General features: G+C 38.9%; 1 protein-coding gene across 1 annotated transcript in view; it reads right to left on the reverse strand.

Annotated features, from left to right (window-relative positions):
• The window catches only part of LOC128014006 (galactose-specific lectin nattectin-like), a 120,657-nt gene that overhangs the window by 53,390 nt on the left and 46,488 nt on the right, over positions 1–20,779 (reverse strand). The gene's annotated exons all lie outside the window — the stretch shown is intronic.

The raw sequence follows: 20,779 nt of genomic DNA on the forward strand, positions 1-20,779 counted from the left end.
TAATACATTTTTAAATAGTAAATTATTTATTCCCACTAAGTTCAGGCTGATGAAATAAATTTGGTGTGTTCCAATTTGCAAAATCTGAAGATCTGATCAGTGGTGATCACCGTAACATGCAAGCTAGTCCAACTGTCATTCTGACATATTGCAAAAATCTTCTGTAACACCAAGGGCAATCAAGCACAGTTGTTTTCCCTCAACTGCACTGACCAAACCCACAATGTGACAGACTTGATGACGACATGACATAATATTCATTGTTTTGAGCAACTGTGGTGTTGCAGTGACAAAAGAGCAATATCTCTGTTTGGATATGTGATTGTTTTAATATTTCTGTATATATATATATATATATATATATATATATATATATATATATATATATATATATATATATATATATATATATATATACACTAGACATAGCATAATTTATTTTATATTGACTTAACTAACCTAAAATAAAAAACTTATGGATTACGCCAGCAAGCAGGAATAATGCCCAGAATGCATGTGAATTACAAGGAAATGAATTTCAAGGAAAGGTAGGATATGGATTTCAATGCAAACTGTCAAGTACTAACATTAATTTTCTGTTTTACTTCTGTTGCCATGTTTATATGTTAAAGGAATAGTTAACTCCTAAAAAGCATCATACAATCTTTGAAAAACTCCAGAGTGATTAAATAATACCTGAGTTTTTCTTTTTCCCCCAATGTAAGCGTTACATTCATGGACTTTGAGTTTCCTTATTTGGTAATTTTCCTGTTCTTGTTTGGTTTATTGATTAATCCCCACCTGTCTCCATTCACCTGATCACCTCCCTCGTGCTTAAATACCCTGTCTTTTGAGTTCCTTCTTGTCCTTGATTATTGTTTCTTGACTTAGTATTGTAATGTATTTTGTTGGATGTGCCCTTATTCTCCTGTGATCATTAAAAGAACCCCTTTGTATATCGTCTTCCTCGTGTGCCTTCACTACACACCAGCAGCCATAACATTATAAATGTTATATTGGGATTTAAACCCAGATCCCCCAAAATGTTATTAATTTTGTCTCCTGTGACTGTCAACAATAATAAATTACATTCCCATATAGTATTCCACAGTAATAAATAAAAATTACTGTCACGGGACAAGCACACGACAGACACAGTGGGTGTGGCGTCGGTCCTCGGAGACGCTCTTATTACAGTTTTTATCGATTGCCAAGACATTTCTTGAAAGCTGCTCTCCTTTTCTCTAAACCGTGAACACAAAACCCAATTTTCAAACTACATTCACAAAACCTCAGACTCCTCTTGCAAAACCAAACTTTCACCTCAAAACTGTTGAATCTGTGCTCAAAACTGAACTATATTGTCAAATCGTCAAGTCAAGACTATTGTCGAGACGATCAAAATTAAAAACACTATTGAACAGTCACTAAACACTACGTAGAAAAATAGAATACACAATGCTCAGGACATGAAGCTGGAGAAATAAATGTTTATTCTTCACTGTAGGCTAAATGCATGTTGCAAAACAAAAACAAAAAAAACCTGTGCATTTAGCACTTGTACAAAAAGACAAAACAGAAATCTTATGCGTTTGCCACTTGTGTACAGTAAGTCCATGTAAAAATAAAGTACAAAAATATACAAATTAGTGCATTACTCAGCCACGGCATCATGTCTCCGTACTGGGTCAGGCCACAGGACTTCATCCACATCACAGGCCACATTTTGTCTGGCCAGGCAATGGGGGAAAAAAACCCTGGCATGCTGTATCCAGGCTTGCCATGCCTCCACACCTATGTCGCCAGAGACAAGTCCCATGGCTTGCAGGAGATTTACCCTGGTGTAAGGTTGGCGTCCATATACCTTCCACTACCATGAGGAGAAGAATTCCTCAATGGGGTTTAGGAAAGGGGAGTACGGTGCAGTGTTAATTTCGTTGACTAAATATTTTCGTCATTATTTTCGTCACGAATATATTTTTGCCGACGAAAACGAAACGAAAACTAAAATAGAAGGCACTGATGGAAACTAAAACTATGACTAAATTGATTGACATTATCGTCAACGAATAAAGGACGAGACGAAAATAGACAGTGACGAAAATCAAATCAGCAGATGGGAGAGATGCGAGGAATGAGCAAAAGAACCGGCAAAACAGAACAGACTGCATGAGAGAAGAGAACCAATCAGAGCCTGACTTATTGAGACGTGAAGCGAAGGTTTTCAGTTTTTATGAGCTCCCGGGAAGTCGGCATTCGAAGAGGTGATAGGGACTTTAAGCAACAGCCTCTGGTGGAACGGCAACGCCATTCTGGCTTTGTATTGCGCCTGCGCGAATTTAACTGCTACTTTGTGACGTTCTAATTTAACGGTCTACTACGGGAGAACAGCTGATTTGCCGGAGTCGCTACAACGTGAGAGGTTAGGTAAATAAATGTTATGTTTTTAGACTTATTTACATCATACAATATTAAAAACTCCTCTTCTGACAAAAGATTGTCATTTAACGCCAAAAGCAATCCTTCTCTTGCTTTTTTAAATTATATATTTTTTTGGATCTCAATAAATGAATTAATGCTGCGTTGCGCTGTTCTGTTTTACCGTTGCTTAGTGACTTTTACGTTCTTGGCTACAGCGGTGTGACGGCAAACTTCCGGTCGCTGTAGCCGTTCCATTCGCAGCTGTTGCTTAAAGTCCCTACTGTCTAAAAGAGCGACAAAATGTCCACAGCTCACTTCACGTTTGACGACGAACAAAACAAAACAAAGTGTAAAGCACGCAGAGCGCTCATTCGTGGCAAGAACACAACCAATTTGAAAAGACATTTACAGACGAGCCACCCGGACATTTTCTCAAATGTAATTTCACAACGATGTTCTTTTGTTTATTGAGCTAAGCAAAATTGGAATAGTGCAGTGCGTAGATGTTGTAGCATTAAATATTACGAAGTGAAAAGTACTGTAAAATAGCCCCTTCTTCAAATTAGATGCGAGCACAATACTAATACGTAATATCATGATAAATACATTTGATTAATACTAATGTTTAGTATATTTTATAATGTTCTACTTGTTGACAATATCACAAATATTTCTATATTAGTCATGTGAAACATGAATGTTCACATCCTATCATTATACATACAAATCTAGCAATATTTTAGTATTTAAAACATACAATATTGCTAGACAAATGAATACCTTATAAAATCTTGTTACTTTTTTTATCCACTTAGCTGCCAACTTATTAAATATTTACTTTAAATGTATGCACTTATTGTTCAGCTCAGCTGTAAGCTTTAAGGTCCTGGACCTAACGTTATTTTTCTTTTATTGATGGTCATTTGGCAGCTAGTTATTGTTTACATTATCATGACAGTGTTTGTTGCTGCATAAAAGCTTTTGAATCGAAATAAAGACACAGTTGTGTTGAAATAAAGTTGAATTTGTGTTTTATATATTTTGGTTAAGTTTGTTTCCTATACCAGCTGTAAAAAATTGTCTAGTAAATCTGTTATTGATTTTAGTCTTATTTTAGTCGACTAAAATACCAAGCAATTTTAGTCGACTAAAATACCAAGCAATTTTAGTCGACTAAAATAAGACTAAAATTAAAACAAATCAGATGACTAAAACTTGACTAAAACTAAAAAGAATTATAGTCAAAAGACTAAGACTAAAACTAAATTAAAATTTCGTGTCAAAATTAACACTGGTACGGTGGAAGGCAAAGATTGATAAAACCTTGGTTCATATTGAACCACTCTCTAACCTGGAGGGCTCTGTGAAAACTCACATTGTCCCAAAAAACTACATAGCTGGGATGCTCATCCTGCTGCCCTAACAGAGCATCTCACATGTGATTGAGGAAAATGAAGAGCTGGTGGGTGTTGTAGGACAACCCCATGACTGCTGATGGCAGCACATAATGTGACATTGCCACCACGCTGCCAACAATGCCAACAGCTTAATCCATGTAGATGTATTCATGGGGTCTTTCCATTGCATCCAGTTGAAAACCCCTCTGTAGAAATAGATAGTTTTGTAAGTGATACTGAAAAAGTGATTTAAGCCACTACAGTATGTGTACTATGTGTACTATATACTATGTGTCTGGATATATGCCAACCTGTACATATTGGAATCTTTGCTCTTTGACTCTGTCTGAGTTTTTATCTGATCGACACTCTGGGTCAGTAGGCATCCATAAGGACTTGGCATTACCAACTATTGTATTGATTGGAGATTAAAGTTCTGGAAAAAGCTCTGTGTTGGAAGCGCTGTCTGGAGTTGCGTTACCAAGAGGGAGTGGTGAGGACCAATTTTACTCTTCTTTGCTACTGGTTGTTCATACAAACTCTAAGCGAACTCTTATCTCTCCAGTATTGCTCATTGGTTGTCTGGTGTCTTTGGAGGTCTTTGGAGTAGACTGAACTCATTGTAATGTTCATAGAACCTCCAGTCTGAACCATTGACACAAGGCAGGATGGATCAAGGGATTCATGTTGCTGTGCCAAAGTCTGACACTACCATCTGCAAGTTGCAGCAGAAAATTGGTCTGGCACCAACAAGCCACTTAAATCAGATTTCTTCAGATTGAATTCAGATTTGCTGGTCAGATATTTGCATCAGTAAGATGTACTTGTAAACTGAGTGTATTTACATTTGAATTAAAATTAAATAATGATTTTGTTTTGTCAGTGCCTGCACTGTTATACAGCTCTTGTCACATAATTTTCCACTTTAGTTTTCTTTTGATTGCTAACTTAATTTTTCTTTGCTGTAGGAATTGTGACCAGATATGTCCATTAGAGTTGAGGTTGAAGAAGGTAACAGAAGTCAACTGGAAGGCTGTTTTAACTTACAATAAGAAAACAGATGAATCTGTGAATTCCTCATGATTTGCAGGTTAGTTGTATTGCTTGCAGTGTCTTTTTTTTCTTAATTGTAAATGATTCATTCAGCTGGTTTGAAAAGGTCAGTTTATAACTGTTTTGTTGCAGGTCCTATTAAAGCCAGCAAACTGGTGAATGGAAAGGTAGCACAGTCAACTCGCAATGAGGAGAAATTTGAATTTACAAATCCTTTATCAGTTAAAGAACATGTTGCCGCAGGTTAGTAAAACTGCTGGAGAACTGTGATACTGGTATATAATAAACAGATCAAAATCTCAAGATGAAGTCACAAGAAGTTATATGAACAAATGTATTCTTTTGATGTGAATGGATGATTGTAGTCTTGGATGCTGATTTGTCAATTCAGCATTCCAATTCACAATATCACTGCGCAGAACCCACAGAATATCTGTTATACTTAACACTAGTGTAGTGACCTATGGGCTATGCCTGGCTTAACAATAGTGGCCTATGACTATAAAAGCCTTGGCTACCATGCCAAACAGCTTAAAAATAATGGCCTATGACTTTAGCTTAACTCTAATCAGACATGAACTACAGTATGTGTAACGTTCACAAGTGTCAACAAGATGGTGTAACCACCTTTTCCTTCAGTGCAATAAACACCACAAATAATGTAGCATCTAGGGTCGAAGGTATTAAGAGTAAAGTAGTCTAGTGCTCTAGGTTCTTATAGAGCCAAATCTTTATAAAACCCAAAGATTAGATCACTGAATGCCTCATAGTTGTAGCACATCTGCATCATGGGTATTTGTCTTTTTGATTTATGTATTTCTTCCAAAGACATTGTCATTAATAAATTCACTTATATGGTGAGCGAGTGTTTCCAAAACTGTTCTTCAAACCATTATTAATGTAAATAATGCTCCTTAATTCCTCCTCATATATTGCAAAGATTGTTGATTTTTGTCCAGTTTTATCAAGTTGTCTTTCCTTTGTTCTTCTTTACTTGATTCTGTAGGACAAAATCAACAACATTCAGTTAACCCAACTAGAAAAGGCAGAGCAGAGCAGTTTGAAATGGAAAACAGGATCTACACTCAAGATCCCATTTTCCTGAAGATCTCGAGTGAGATTACAAACAAGACTTTTTCAGAAAAGGAGTTACCTTTGACAAACAATGTTGTTACGATCAAATGATGGATGCGTATTATGAGGTAGATATACAGTACTTAGATCTTCTTTCAATTACAAATTGCACTGTGCTTGTGGTGTGAGGAAGTAACTTTTTTAATTCACTCCTTTGTTTCCCTTCTTGAAGATTGTCTATTGACTATAGATTGACTATAGGATATATCTGAAATTACATCTAATGTATCTTCCATCCAAAAATCCATTGACAACTTATCCCATAAAACTTTCTTCGGCTAGATACTTTTCCCCACAATTTCACAGACAAGGCTTAAGCCTCTGACTAAAATGTAGCTGTTTTAACTGAAGATTTGTCTGAACTTACACTGAAGATTTATCTGAAAACAAGTCAGTGTCTTTGTTTTGTCTCATGATTCACACCAGTAATGGGTTTTTTTTTCTAGATTAATTATTATTTTTTTTTTATTATTAAAATGACATATTTCTAAGGCACATTAATAAAAAAAATTGGGGGGCTGATTCCTGACTTAATCTAATCTGAGAAACCAGGCTCATGATTTTTATAATATATACATACATTAACCTGAATCGTGTGCATTTTTCCATGTTGTTTACCAAAGCATCTGAATCAATTAAATGTATCAGTGCTTTAATCACAGTACAATATTTTTTTATTAGTTTGTGATCTGTTGAAAATTAAAATCACCTTTTCCCTGATTCCTTTTTTTTTTTTTTTTTTTTGGTCAGTATAATAATATTAGGTGTAAAACCATTTCAAAATAACGTATCCAATGCTACAGCCTATACTAAGTTTGTCTAGACCTTTTATAGTGTCACAAAGGTTGTGTTAACTGGCTACATGACAGAGATTAAATATATATATATATATATATATATATATATATATATATATATATATTTCTTCAATAAACATAAGCAGGCCAAAATCTGGTCCCTACGTGGATGGTAGACTCTTTGAATAAAGCTTCCCTGCTGCTGCACTTAGTTTTATTCCGGTCAGCATTGGTCCCTCATTCCCTGACATTTATGGGTGCAAAAGTCCTAGTATAATAATGCAGACTTCAGATTGCAAAAAGAAGCGACCTTTTGATGAAGCATTAAACCGGTTCCTTTAAAAAAGGAGCTTCCTTTTGGTGAGGCATTAAACTCTCATTAGTCCCCCACTTTAATCCTTAATTGTACTTCTTTGTTTAAGATAGTAGCACATCCTGATGGCCATATTGAGCTTGTCAGGATGCGGCACACTATCCTTCTATGAGAAGGCCTTTATCAAAGCACAAGATCAAATCCACCTGTTGCATGCATAAGCCTGAGTCTGGTTCCTCACTAAAGATAAGCAGGCCAGAGCCTGGCCCCTATGTGGATGGTAGAACCTTTGATAAAATCTAGTTGGATGCTCAAATTAAGTTTTATTCCGGCCAGCAGAAGGCGCTCATTCCCTGACATGTATGAGTCTAAAAGTCCTAGTATAATGATACGGAGTTCAGACTGTAAAAAGAAGCGATTTAACCGTTAAAACCTACTTTTTAAAGTAGGAGCGTTCAGTCAGAGCCATTAAAAAAATAGAGTTGCGACGAACTTTGATCTCGCCGGTGTCGCCACGCGGTCACGTGGTTTATGGAGTTCACCAAACAAACCTGCAAAAAATACAGTTGAATAGGTTCACCAATCAGGTATGTAACATTGTAACCGGCGCTACTTCTCTCGGTTTATGACTATGGACGAGTCACCTAGGTCCTGTGCTACTCCACAGCAGCGGCGACCCGCCGGACTAAAATAGTCCGAAAATAAACACTTATTATAGGTGTACCACCATGGTGATTCAGGATACTGACTCCAGCATGGGCGAGGCTAGCCCCTTTTTAGGGGTGCTTCAGCACCCCTAAAAAGGAGCTCAGCACCCCTAAAATTTGGAGTAAGAAATGTTGTTATTTAAAATTTTTGTTAGTCTTTTACACGGTTAAATAATGTCCAAAACATACTCCGTAGTTTGTGGTTTAAAATGTATGTGTTAAGGAGGAAAAGGAAAACATCCCCGCGTAGCAAATGGTGTCATCCTCTTCTCTTCTTCTACTTCTCCTCTGTACCTGCACCGCTCAGCACGACCGTTATCCAGCGCGAAACACGCTGAGAGCCCGTGGCTGTGATCGGTTGAAAGCTGTGTCTGACACTTCTTTCCTTTTACCTAGAGTTGTTCCGAATTCGAAACCATATCGGTGAGTACTGGAGTCAGTATCCTGAATCTCCATGTTGGTACACCTATAATAAGTGTTTATTTTCGGACTATTTTAGTCCGGCGGGTCGACGCCGCTGTGGAGTAGCACAGGACCTAGGTGACCCGTCAATAGTCATAAATGGAGAGAAGTAACGCCGGTTACAATGTTCTTCCGCAAGAAGCATGCAGTTCTGTTTCTTAACTGCTAGAGCGTGAAACAAAATCAGAAGCGCGACAAATAAACTGCATACCTGTGTAGTGCGTACATGTGTCTCTGTTGTTAAAGTTTATCTTTAATTTGATACTCATTATAACAATCGAGAGTCATGTAAACATGACGTCACGTGCGCCTTTTCTGGTCAGTCGTCATGGAAACATGAAGCCCTGGCGTCTGGAGTGAAAACAAACGATGTGTCACTGAAAACACTCACTGTGGCTTTTTAAATGGATTGTTATTAATTCCTAGATTTATATCTGTTATTTTTCAGTTATGGCTGAATATCAAACTAGATAATAAAAGAAAGTTTCATGTTTTTCTTTTGCTGTATTTATTCATTCATCACACACAGGATTTAACCTGAACCAGGCTTAACTCCTGAACTCCTAGCATAACTCTCTCTCTCTCTCTCTCTCTCTCTCTCTCTCTCTCTCTCTCTCTCTCTCTCTCTCTCTCTCTCTCTCTCTCTCTCTCTCTCTCTCTCTCTCTCTCTCTCTCTCTCTCTCTCTCTCTATATATATATATATATATATATATATATATATATATATATATATATATCTGTGTGTGTGTGTGTGTGTGTGTGTGTGGCCTGGCAGTGAGCAATGGACATACGACAATTCTTTAAAAGAAAAAAGACAGATTCAGGTGAGAGACTAGGGACAGTCCATAATGACCTCTGTCTTGTTTTTGTTTTTTTTTTCCTTCTGAAAAGTGTTAAGCTAAAGTAACAGATAATGCAAACCAGCTGTAGTTGTATCAAATTACTTATCTAGGCAATGGTCCCCTGCTTTTATTTATTTTTTATTTATTTCAAACTCACAAGCTTCTCTTGTGAAAGGAATTTGTCATTTAAAAAAGCCCAATAATAATAATAATAAAGACATTTAAAATGACACGCCTCTGTGTGCCTTTTGATCATATCCTTAGAATCTGTAAATGGTCTCATGGTTTCATTTTTGTGACATGACAAACTGACCTCAACTCTCCTGCCTACAATATATTTGTGTATGATTGTCAGTGCCAAGGGAAAGAGAGGGAGATGGCGAAAGAGAAAGAGAAAGGGAAAGGGAGAGCATGCAGGAAGAACCAGGTGAGGAAACAACAACAATAAATTGACATATAGTGAATAGTTGCAAGCAAAACAGTAACTACTCATACTCCTATACAAACTTATTGGCATTAAGTAGCCTATATTATTATTTTTTTGAAACATTATTTTACACCACATTTTTTCATAATAAAGGAGGAGGAAAACAACAGGGAGAGTCCATAAGGGATGAGAGGGAATTGACTAGTGAAAGAAATGAAGAGACAGAGGGAGTGCAACATAGAGACCACCAAGCCAAAGCAGCAGAGACAGAAGAGAGCTGTTCAGACTTAGGGGATAAGGACACTGGTCCTAAACAGTTAAAGCTGCCTCAATACCCTCATACTCAGTTTGGCCACAAAAAAGAGCCTTTCAAGAACAGTGGTTCAAAAGTTTCAGATGGCTGGAATACTCAGCTAGACAAAATGCTGCTTTCTGCTTTCCTTGTAGGGTATTTGGCAAAAATGTCAGAAATGATGCACTTGAATGAACACATTACGATTGTTTTATGACTGCAAGTCTTTCTCCTCAAATGCTATTGAGCTTCAAATTTCCCTTTGAGCCCATGTGAAAAAGTAGCATAATTTACATATGATTTAAAGTTTATTTGAATAAATATTAAACATTATATTCAATTGTGCATTATAGCTGACACCTAGATGAACATTTACAGTTGTTTTTATGACTGTAAGTCATTCTCCTGAAATGCTACTGACCTTAGAAAAGTGTAAACCAATATCGCATGTAACTTTAGAGACGGTCCCTAAATTTGAGGCTCTCGAATGTCCAACGTCAAGCCAACTTTATGTCTTTACTTCTTTTTTAATCGGCACCAGAGGGATACATCCTTTTTGTGACATGGCTTATCATTTATTACAGTGACGCGCACTTGCGCGCCGGCGCGAATTGTCAATGCACGCCAGGTGTCTATGCGCAATTGCGCATGACTCAAACGCTAGCAGACACAGCAGTTGTCGGTAAATAAGAATTTTCTTGTCTTGAATTTATAATTTATTCGTTCATTATTCATTCATTCATTCATCTTTATCACTTGTTTAAGTTATTTAATTGTAAAAAAAAAAAAAAAAAAAAAAAAAATGATTGGCCTCTTAGTTCGCTTATGCCTCGGGCCGGCCCTGGTTAAAATGATAAAGTTATTTTTCAATAGACATATTTTTTGTTTTTGTGTGAAAGAGGGTGGGTGGTGGCAGTGGGGCTCATTGGGTGCTCAGCACCCCTAAAGCTCTGACCCTAGAATCGCCCCTGGACTCCAGTACTCACCGATATGGTTTCGGAATCGGAACAACTCTAGGTAAAAGGAAAGAAGTGTCAGACACAGCTTTGGAGTAACTTAGTTGCATCACGGGTTCACTCTGCGTGTGTTTCGCGCTGGATGACGGTCGTGCTGAGCGGTACAGGTACAGAGGAGAAGTAGAAGAAGAGAAGAGGATGACACCACTGCTATGCGGGGATGTTTTCATTTTCCTCCTTAACACATACATTTTAAACCACAAACTACAGAGTATGTTTTGGACATTATTTAACCGTGTAAAAGACGAACAAAAAATGTAGAACAACAAAATTTCTCACTCCAAGTTTTAGGGGTGCTGAGCTCCTTTTTAGGGGTGCTGAAGCACCCCTAAAAAGGGGCTAGCCTCGCCCATGGAACCAATTATAATTAAGTTGCTTAAACAACTATAAATAAAACAGCATGTATGCATGCATAGTTTAATACAAAGGGGTGAAAGCACAGAGTACATTTTTCATTTAAAATCATGAGAGGCAGTGGGATGGGGAAACCCCACCATAAAGTCTCGAGATATGTTTTTAAAAAGTTGAACTTAAATTAATTTTACAAGGTTTTCTAAAAATGCGAGTGCAACAGTGATAGAAGATGTCCCTCTAGAAAATGTGCAAAATATGCGTTCTGTGTGAACGGCTTGGTTTCTGTTTTGATGTACCGGTAAACAAGATCTTCTCCACATTGATGTTCTTTTTTCCACCTTTTTTCTGCTTATAGGACGGCATGAATCAGTAGAAATATGTAACAGAACATTTCCTAAAAATGCATTCAGATACGTTTGTACATGTCTACAGTTGTATGGGGTTGGCTTTACTGAGTCATGTGTAAACCTAGTATTTGTATTTAAACCTGTAAATTCATCTCAAACTCACGAACATGTTCATTATGTGTTAAAATTGAAATCTTAATTCAAATGGAACATTATGTATTATTACAACTGTATACATTATTTAAATAAGCATGTATATATTGTCTAATGCCCTGCAGGTGGAATAAGCAAAAGCAGGCTGTGTAGTTGACATGGAGATAATATTTAGCAAAAAAAAAAAAAGAAACCTGTTCTCGATGCTAAATAGTATAATATTAATCATAATATTTTTTAGAAGATATATGTGATATCTAATAAACTGATGAGACTGATGACCTTTCAGTTTATTCGGCTCTATATGGAACAACCAGACCATTTTTCCGGCGTGACGATCGAGTCTGTCCCAAAAATTCCTCTCAATGCGCCCTCGTGGACTCGGGCCAAGGGCCCTAAATGTCTGCACTACAGCATGTCACCAAAGTCCGGAGTGTGCCGGAGTGTGACGCAAAATCTTGCCGGATAGACAGGAAGAAAGTGAAAGAAAATATTTGTATCTGCCACAAAAACACATCATTATAGAACTCTGGGACATTCATTGGATCAGGTTGTCCTGACATAATGGACTAGCTGTCTTAATATGTCTTGTATGTCTTCTTATGTTTATTAGATAAAAAATGAAATGATTAAGGATGTTATAAGGTCAACAGTAAGTTCATCATCATTATCTCAAAACAAACAAACTTATTCAAATCCATTTCCTGAAGGGCCACAGCCAAGTCAGGTCCAACCCTAAGCAAATACACCTGCCCATAATAATGAACATTTTGAACACCCTGATTTGCTTATTCTTTGTTTATTCAAGATTGGAACAAACATATATTTACATATATTTATACAAGTCACTAAACAGTTTATTACAGGATAGCATCAAATCCAAGCTCTATCTTTAAGAGGATGATTCTCATTTATTCAATTAATAGTCTATCCTTGTGTGCCTTCATCTGCTTCTACAGAGACTAAATTGTTAGACTCTTTAACTAACAAAGTCTATAACTAACATGCTGCCAATATGGATCTATCTAAAACATGCTAGCAGCATGCTAAAACATGATGAAAGCATATATATAGCAGTACAATATATTAGTGTTACGTTAATGGACTTTCTGTTCCCTTATTTGGTCATTTTCCTTTTCTTGTTTTGTCAATTGATTGATCCCCACCTGTTTCCACTTCCCTGATTACCTCCTGTGTGTTTAAATACCCTGTCTGTTCAGTTCTGCGTCGTCCGTGATTGATAATCCTATAATATTTGTAAGTTGAGGTATTGCTGTTAATGTGTTATAGTGTCTGTTATTCTCCTTCTATGTTAAGTAAACTCCTCATTTGATCAAGATCCTCCTCGAGCCCTTTATTCCTACGGTAGCACACACCCTAACTGTAACAATTAGGGCTTGCATATTGCACATTTTCATCTGTTAAAGTCTGTATGGCTATATGTTAATTTTTTCTGCAATTTCTGGAGCACGCTCCCAAGAATTTCACTCACCAAGGCACATTGCTGTGGTGATGTGACAATAAAAGTGACTTGACTTGATCTGACTTGAAACTCTTACTGTAATAGTTCTGTGTTGACGTACAGCAAGGTGTCTTTGATCCAGCCAAAAACACAAAAACAGAGGCCAAAGAGTGCCAATACATGTACTAAAAAACCTCTGGCATAGTAAAATTTGACTTGAACTGTGTACAATGGAATCTAAGCGTCAGATGTCATGTCACATAATGTTAAAACTGCTGCTGGAATTATTTCAGCTTGGGAGGGAAGACAACTAGAGCAGCGAAAATGTACACTTCTATTTAATTTGTTTCCCACAGTACAGCCTTTGTGAAATGAATAATATGTTATCACAATTTGTTAAATATATTACCTTTTGTTGAATAAATTATTTGAAATGGAATTTTTTAAACATCGATTGCGGGCGATGACCACCAGCGCCACCCTCACCTTGAGACAGGCAGTAGAGATATCTTACGTTCTGAAGTTTTCACATTGCTTGATTTTTTTTTATTATTATTTTTTTGATCATTATTAATCAGTACAAATTTTTTTTTTGTTGTTTTCAGAAAGATATGGAGATGATGTTCAATAACCTTTCCACATGGTTCATGCTTAACTCAAATGCTATAATTAATATCATGCCTAACTCGCATGCGCCTTTATTAGAGCAGCAATTAATTCTTTCATATTCATAAAAATTACGCTTTATTCAGTTAAAATAAATAAACAGTTCGCATTTGATCAGTTAAATGTCAATTTTCGACGATAAAATCAAGTGTGCGGAACACCATTACAAAGCCTGTACGGAACACCGTTAACCCCTATATCATCTTCCATCCACTGGCGGAGGAGGTACTTTTCCCCAATTTTCTCAAAAGCTATTGGTTCTAAAGACATCAATCAAAGTTTGGACTATATAGGTATTCCCCCGGAGAATGGGAACACAAACATTATTGTCTGTCTTTCAAAACGGAGGCGTGGTCGCTGGTGTGCGGTGAATAGCAAAAAGTGTACAAATCCTTTCCCCCACTCTGTTACCTTGAGACTTACGTTAACTCAACCGTCTTTACGTTAACTCAACCGTCTTCATCGTATCCTCCGTATCCTTTGAGCTCCTCCGCTGAACCTCCAAGAGAGGCACAAGTTACCTGCCTGAGGTAAGTTGGCTCAAACTGTTGTTGAAAGTGTTGTTTACCGGTTGCTTTGAATCTTCCACCATCAGCTTTAAGCTGTTGCATAAAGATTACAAACTTGTCTGTCTGTCTCCTCGAGGTCGGTCTTCTGTAGCTCGACAGGGGGTGGATAGTTAGAAATAGGAAAAAAAAATCTAGGCAACACTTGTTTGTTTACTGCGTTTTGTCTCGTACTCAATCGCATACGTTGTCTGTGTTGTGCCCTTGTTTAACTTAAACCTTTGTTGTGATAAACAGTAAAGTGTGTTCAAGCGCTAGCAAAAGAAACTGTAAAGAAATACCATTTGAGCAGGGTTACACCTACCCCAACCCTAAAACTACCCTTACAGTAATGCCTATACATTAAATATCGTTGTTTAGCATGAGACAAAGGACGCGATATTGATGTGCGCGTGCGCAGTAAACCAGAAACAGAGCGCAGAAACAGAGCGCGTGCACGATCAGTTGTTGGTAATTTGTTGTGTAGCGTGCCCGACGCCGCTTCCAATGTAGACAACACTGCTTTTGTTAAAGGGATACACCACCGTGTTTTCATATTATACAATGTTTTTCCCTTACCTAAGACGAGTTGATACATACCTCTCTCATCTCAGTGCGTGCACTCAATCGCTTTGGTGCACGGTGACACTTTGAAAGCACTTAGCTTAGCCCATTCATTCAATATGGGCCAAGCAGGGAAGCTACCAAACACCTCCAAGTTTTACCTATTTAAATACAGTTACTCGCGTAGTTTAACCTGACCTAGGACGGTAACACAAAACAAAACGTTGCGCTTTTCTAAGCGTGTAAAATGGATAACTATATCGTGTTGCGGAATACCATGGCAAGTGCCTGTAAGCACTAGTGATGGCCGATTCGTGAACGAATCGTTCAATTTAACCGGTTCTTCTTAGTGAACCGGTTGAACCAGTTCACCAAATCGAACTGAATCGTTTGAAACGGTTCACGTCTCCAATAAGCATAAATCCACAAATTATTTTAAGCTGTTCACTGTTTTAACGTGACTGACACTCCCTCTGAGTCAGAATAAACAAATATCCCGGGGTAATCCATTTACTCAAACAGTACACTGAATGAAATGCCAGATAATGAACAAACACGCCCACTGCTGGAGCAGTTCTCGTTCTCGAGTCAAGAACCGGTTGCTTCGGTTTTCGAATCACCAGTACACTCAACCGAGAATCGTTTCTGTCGGACGCGTCCGAATTGAGAACCGATGAACTGATGATATTGTGCATGCGTGTAATTTTGTAAGTATTTTGTTAAACATCGGAAAGTGTGATAAAATAACTATATTTTATTTTGATTTTTTTTTTTATTATTATTATTTTTAGATTAATGTTTCCAATCTGTATATCGTATATAATGTATAGGCCAAATGGGTTTTCAAGGAAGTTGGACAATAATTAAGACTCTAAAGACTCTTATGTTTAATAGGAATAAGGGATGATTTATGAGATATCTGTACTGTATTTATAGTTAATGATGACATTCACAAATTGAGTTTGTAGTAAACAGAACATGAACACGAGTAGAGCAGCTGATGACACTGAACTGCAGCACATGCCGGTTAGAGCGATTCTCATTCTTGAGTCAAGAACCGGTTGCATCGGTTTTCGGATAATCAGTACACTCAACCGAGAATCGTTTCTGTCGGACGCGTCCGAATTGAGAACCGATGAACTGATGATACTGCGCATGCGCGATTCAGCGTGAAGCCAACTTACTGACAGCATGTATGAACCGAAGGGATTCTTTTGGTGATTGATTCTGATTCTGTACTAGTAATGTTATGAGGGTATTTCGAGGGCTTGGATGATGGGCAATCTGGCGAAACGTAAGTTCATTTAGTAACAAATACATCGCAATGGATTATGTTTAGTAAGTGGATCATGGTTTCTGCGCTGATGACACCTAATTTATTTACTTTATATCTTCAAGACTTAAATCCTCACATTATTGCTGTTACAAAACTCAAATGTAAACTTTTCATGATTATGAGGTTTTAACTGACTAAAGTTATGATTACTGACTTTATATATTTGAATGTTTGATAGACGTGACGCCATTACGTCATCGCCAATGACATCATTACGTCGAGCGTGAAAGAACCGATGAACCGGTTTTTTCAACCGGTTTATTGAATCGAACCGTCCGAAAGAACCAGTTCGCGGAAAAGTATCGAACTTCCCATCACTAGTAAGCACTTCGTCTTGCCGCAGTAATATCTTCACTAGAGGGAGCGGGGGCCGGTGAGAGGATTTTTCACGAGTGAAGATATTACTGCGCCAAGACGAAGTGCTTACAGGCACTTGCCATGGTATTCCGCAGCTTCTCTGCTTGGCCCGTATTGAATGAATGGGCTAAGCTAAGTGCTTTCAAAGTGTCACCGCGCGCTTAAGCGATTGAGTGCACGCACTGAGACGAGAGAGGTATGTATCAACTCGTCTTAGGTAAGGGAAAAACATAGTTTAATATGAAAACACAGTGGAGTATCCCTTTAACACACAGCTCGTAGAAACGGGCCTGGCAGCTCGCGTCAGTTCTAGACACGGTGAAAGTTTCCTGATTGTGACGGAAGGTCGAATTTACATGACACATTATAAATGAGCATAGTCTGTGATAGATACAGTGCCAAAAAGAAGAGAAGAGGATAAAGACAGAGGTAAAGAGATGTAGTGAAAGAACAATTTATTGCATAGGAGTAAGATACTATAATTTCATGGCAGTTATTTTTACCTTAAACTTAATGTTAGCAGTTGTTCTGAGTTCTGAGTCCCCAGACTGTGATTTTGTACAATCATGTCAGTTTTAAGACGCATTTTTTATTATCACTTTTTTTTTATTAATGTTTTACTCTACAGTTGTGCAATTTTGGGGGGATACAGTACAGGCCAAAAGTTTGGAAACATTACTATTTTTTATGTTTTTGAAAGAAGTTTCTTCTGCTCATCAAGCCTGCATTTATTTGATCAAAAATACAGAAATGTAATATTGTGAATGATATATCATTAAAATTTAAAATAATTTGTTTTCAATTTATTATACTTTAAATTATAATTTATTTCTGTGATGCAAAGCTGAATTTTCAGCATCATTACTCCATTCTTCAGTGTCACATGTGACATCCAGTCTATCACATGATCCTTTAGAATCAGAATCAGAATGAGCTTTATTGCCAGGTATGTTTACACATACGAGGAATTTGTTTTCGTGACAGAAGCTCCGCAGTACAACAGAATGACAGCGACAGAACATAAAACACATAATAAAAGAATAAAAAATACAAATAAGTAGATAGTGAATGACAATATACAAATGACAATTGTAGGCAGGTATATTACAAAATGAAGTTATGTATGTACATGTATATTGTGTGCAAAAATTAAGTGTATACTAAGTATGTGTGTTAGATAAATAAAGTGTGTGTGTATATAAATATAAAGTGTAGTGTGTTCGCCGTTATTATCAGCTGTTCATAAGATGGATTGCCTGAGGGAAGAAACTGGTCCTGTGTCTGGTCGTTCTGGTGCTCAGTGCTCTGTAGCGTCGACCAGATGGCAACAGTTCAAAGAGGGAGTGTGCAGGATGTGAGGGGTCCAAAGTGATTTTGACAGCCCTTTTTCTCACTCTGGATAAGTACAGTTCTTGAATAGAAGGGAGAGTTGAACCGATGATTCGCTCAGCAGTCCGGACTACCCTCTGTAGTCTTCTGAGGTCAGATTTAGAAGCTGAGCTGAACCAGACAGTTACTGAAGTGCAGAGGATGGATTCAATGATGGTGGAGTAGAACTGTTTCAGCAGCTCCTGTGGCAGGTTAAACTTCCTCAGCTGGCGCAGGAAGTACAACCTTTGCTGGGCCTTTTTCACAATGGAGTCAATGTGAAGGTCCCACTTCAGGTCCTGAGAGATGGTTGTTCCCAGGAACCTGAATGACTCCACTGCAGTCACAGTGCTGTTCATGATGGTGAGTGGGGGGAGAGCAGAGGGGTCTCTCCTGAAGTCCACGATCCAAGGTTGTTGAGACTGCACCAGACTGTAAGCAGACTCGTCACCGTCCTGAATGAGGCCGATGAGTGTGGTGTCGTCTGCAAACTTCAGGAGCTTGACAGAGGGGTCCTTAGATGTGCAATCGTTGGTGTACAGGGAGAAGAGCAGTGGAGAGAGAACGCAGCCCTGGGGAGCTCCGGTGCTGATTGTACGGGTGCTGGATGTGTATTTTCCCAGCCTCACTAGCTGCTGCCTGTCTGTCAGGAAGCTGTTGATCCACTGACAGACTGAGGTGGGCACGGAGAGCTGATTTAGTTTGGGCAGGAGGAGGTTTGGGATGATCGTGTTGAAGGCCGAGCTGAAGTCCACAAACAGGATCCTCACATAAGTCCCCGGTCTGTCTAGGTGTTGTAGAACATAATGCAGTCCAATGTTTACTGCATTGTCCACAGACCTGTTTGCTCTGTAGGCAAACTGAAGAGGATCCAGCAAGGGCCCAGTGATGTCCTTCAGGTGGGCCAGCACCAGTTTTTCAAATGACTTCATGACTACAGACGTTAGAGCCACAGGCCTGTAGTCATTTAGTCCTGTAATTTTGGGTTTCTTAGGGATGGGGATGATGGTAGAACGTTTGAGGCATGAAGGGACTTCGCACAGCTCCAGCGATCTGTTGAAGATCTGTGTGAAGATGGGGGCCAGCTGGTCAGCACAGGATTTCAGACAGGCTGGTGTAACACAATCTGGGCCTGGTGCTTTTTTCCTTTTCTGCTTCCGGAAGACCTGGCGCACCGCATCCTCTCTGATCTGAATTGCAGGTGCCCCACCTGAGAGGGGGGATGCAGGAGGTGTGAATGGTGAGAGTGTTTGATTGGAGAGGTGTTCAGGATGGGTTGCAGGAGCTGTTAATGGTGTGAACGGTAGTTTGGAGAGGCATTCAGGGCTGGTTGCAGGAGTTGTGAAGGGTGTGAATGGTTGTGTGGGGAGGCATTCAGGGCAGGTGATGGGTGTTCTTTCAAACCTGCAGTAAAACTCGTTCAGATCGTCTGCCAGTCGTTGATTCTCTACAGTGCTGGGGGGTGGTGTCTTGTAATTGGTGAACTTCTTTAGACTTTTCCACATTGATGCAGAGTCGTTGGAAGTGAACGGAGTCCTTATTTTTTCAGAATAATTCCTCTTTGCCACTTTGATCTCCTTTTCCAATGTGTATTTAGCCTGTTTATACAAGACATTGTCCCCCTTCACGTAAGCATCTTCTTTGACCTGACGGAGCTGTCTGAGTTTTGCAGTGAACCACGGTTTGTCATTATTGTAAATTAGTTGAGTCTTTGTAGGAATACACATATCCTCACAGAAACTGATATATGATGTTACGGTCTCTGTGAGTTCATCCAGATCGGTGGCAGGAGCTTCAAAAACACTCCAATCAGTGAGGTCAAAACAAGCTTGTAAATCCTGCTCTGCTTCATTAGTCCATCTTTTTACAGTCCTTGATACAGGTTTAGCTGATTTTAGTTTCTGCCTGTAGGACGGTATTAGATGAACCAGAAGGTGATCAGAACGTCCCAAAGCTGCTCGTGGAACAGAATGAAATGCATCCTTTATTGTGGTGTAACAGTGATCCAATATATTACTGTCTCTTGTGGGACAAGTATAATGCTGTCTGTATTTTGGCAGTTCACGGGACAGATTGGCTTTATTAAAGTCCCCGAGAATGATTAAAACAGAGTCAGGGTGTTGTTGTTCTGTCTCTGTGATCTGATCAGCGAGTTTCTGTAAAGCTGAGCTCACATGCGCTTGAGGATGGATGTAAACACTGACCAGAATGAACGAATGAAACTCCCGTGGCGAATAGAACGGCTTGCAGTTAATGAAGAGTGTTTCGAGATTTGAGCAGCACGTCTTCTTTAACACAGTTACATCTGTACACCACCGTTCATTGATGTAAAAGCATGTCCCGCCGCCGCGCGATTTCCCCGTTGATTCTGCATCACGATCCGCTCTAAACAGCTGAAAGTCCGGCAGATGGAGCGCCCTGTCCGGTATGGTGTCATTCAGCCAGGTTTCCGTAAAACACTGAGCAGCAGAGTGTGTGAAATCCTTATTTGTCCGAGAAAGCAGAAGGAGTTCGTCCGTTTTGTTGGGTAGAGAGCGGAGATTTGGCAGATGGATGCTAGGCAACGGCGTTCGAAATCCGCGCTTCCTGAGTCTGACGAGCGCTCCCGCTCGCTTCCCCCGTCTGCGCGTCCTGAAGCGCTTGATCAGCGCCGCCGCTCCTCCGATAACAACGTTCAGTAAAACGTCTGAATAATTTAAATCCGGTAAAATATCCTGTGGTGTGTTCTGCCGAATGTTCAGCAGTTCTTCCCTGGTGAAACTGAT

Source organism: Carassius gibelio, chromosome B25 (assembly GCF_023724105.1).
Source record: "Carassius gibelio isolate Cgi1373 ecotype wild population from Czech Republic chromosome B25, carGib1.2-hapl.c, whole genome shotgun sequence".
NCBI classification, from domain to species: Eukaryota; Metazoa; Chordata; class Actinopteri; order Cypriniformes; family Cyprinidae; genus Carassius; species Carassius gibelio.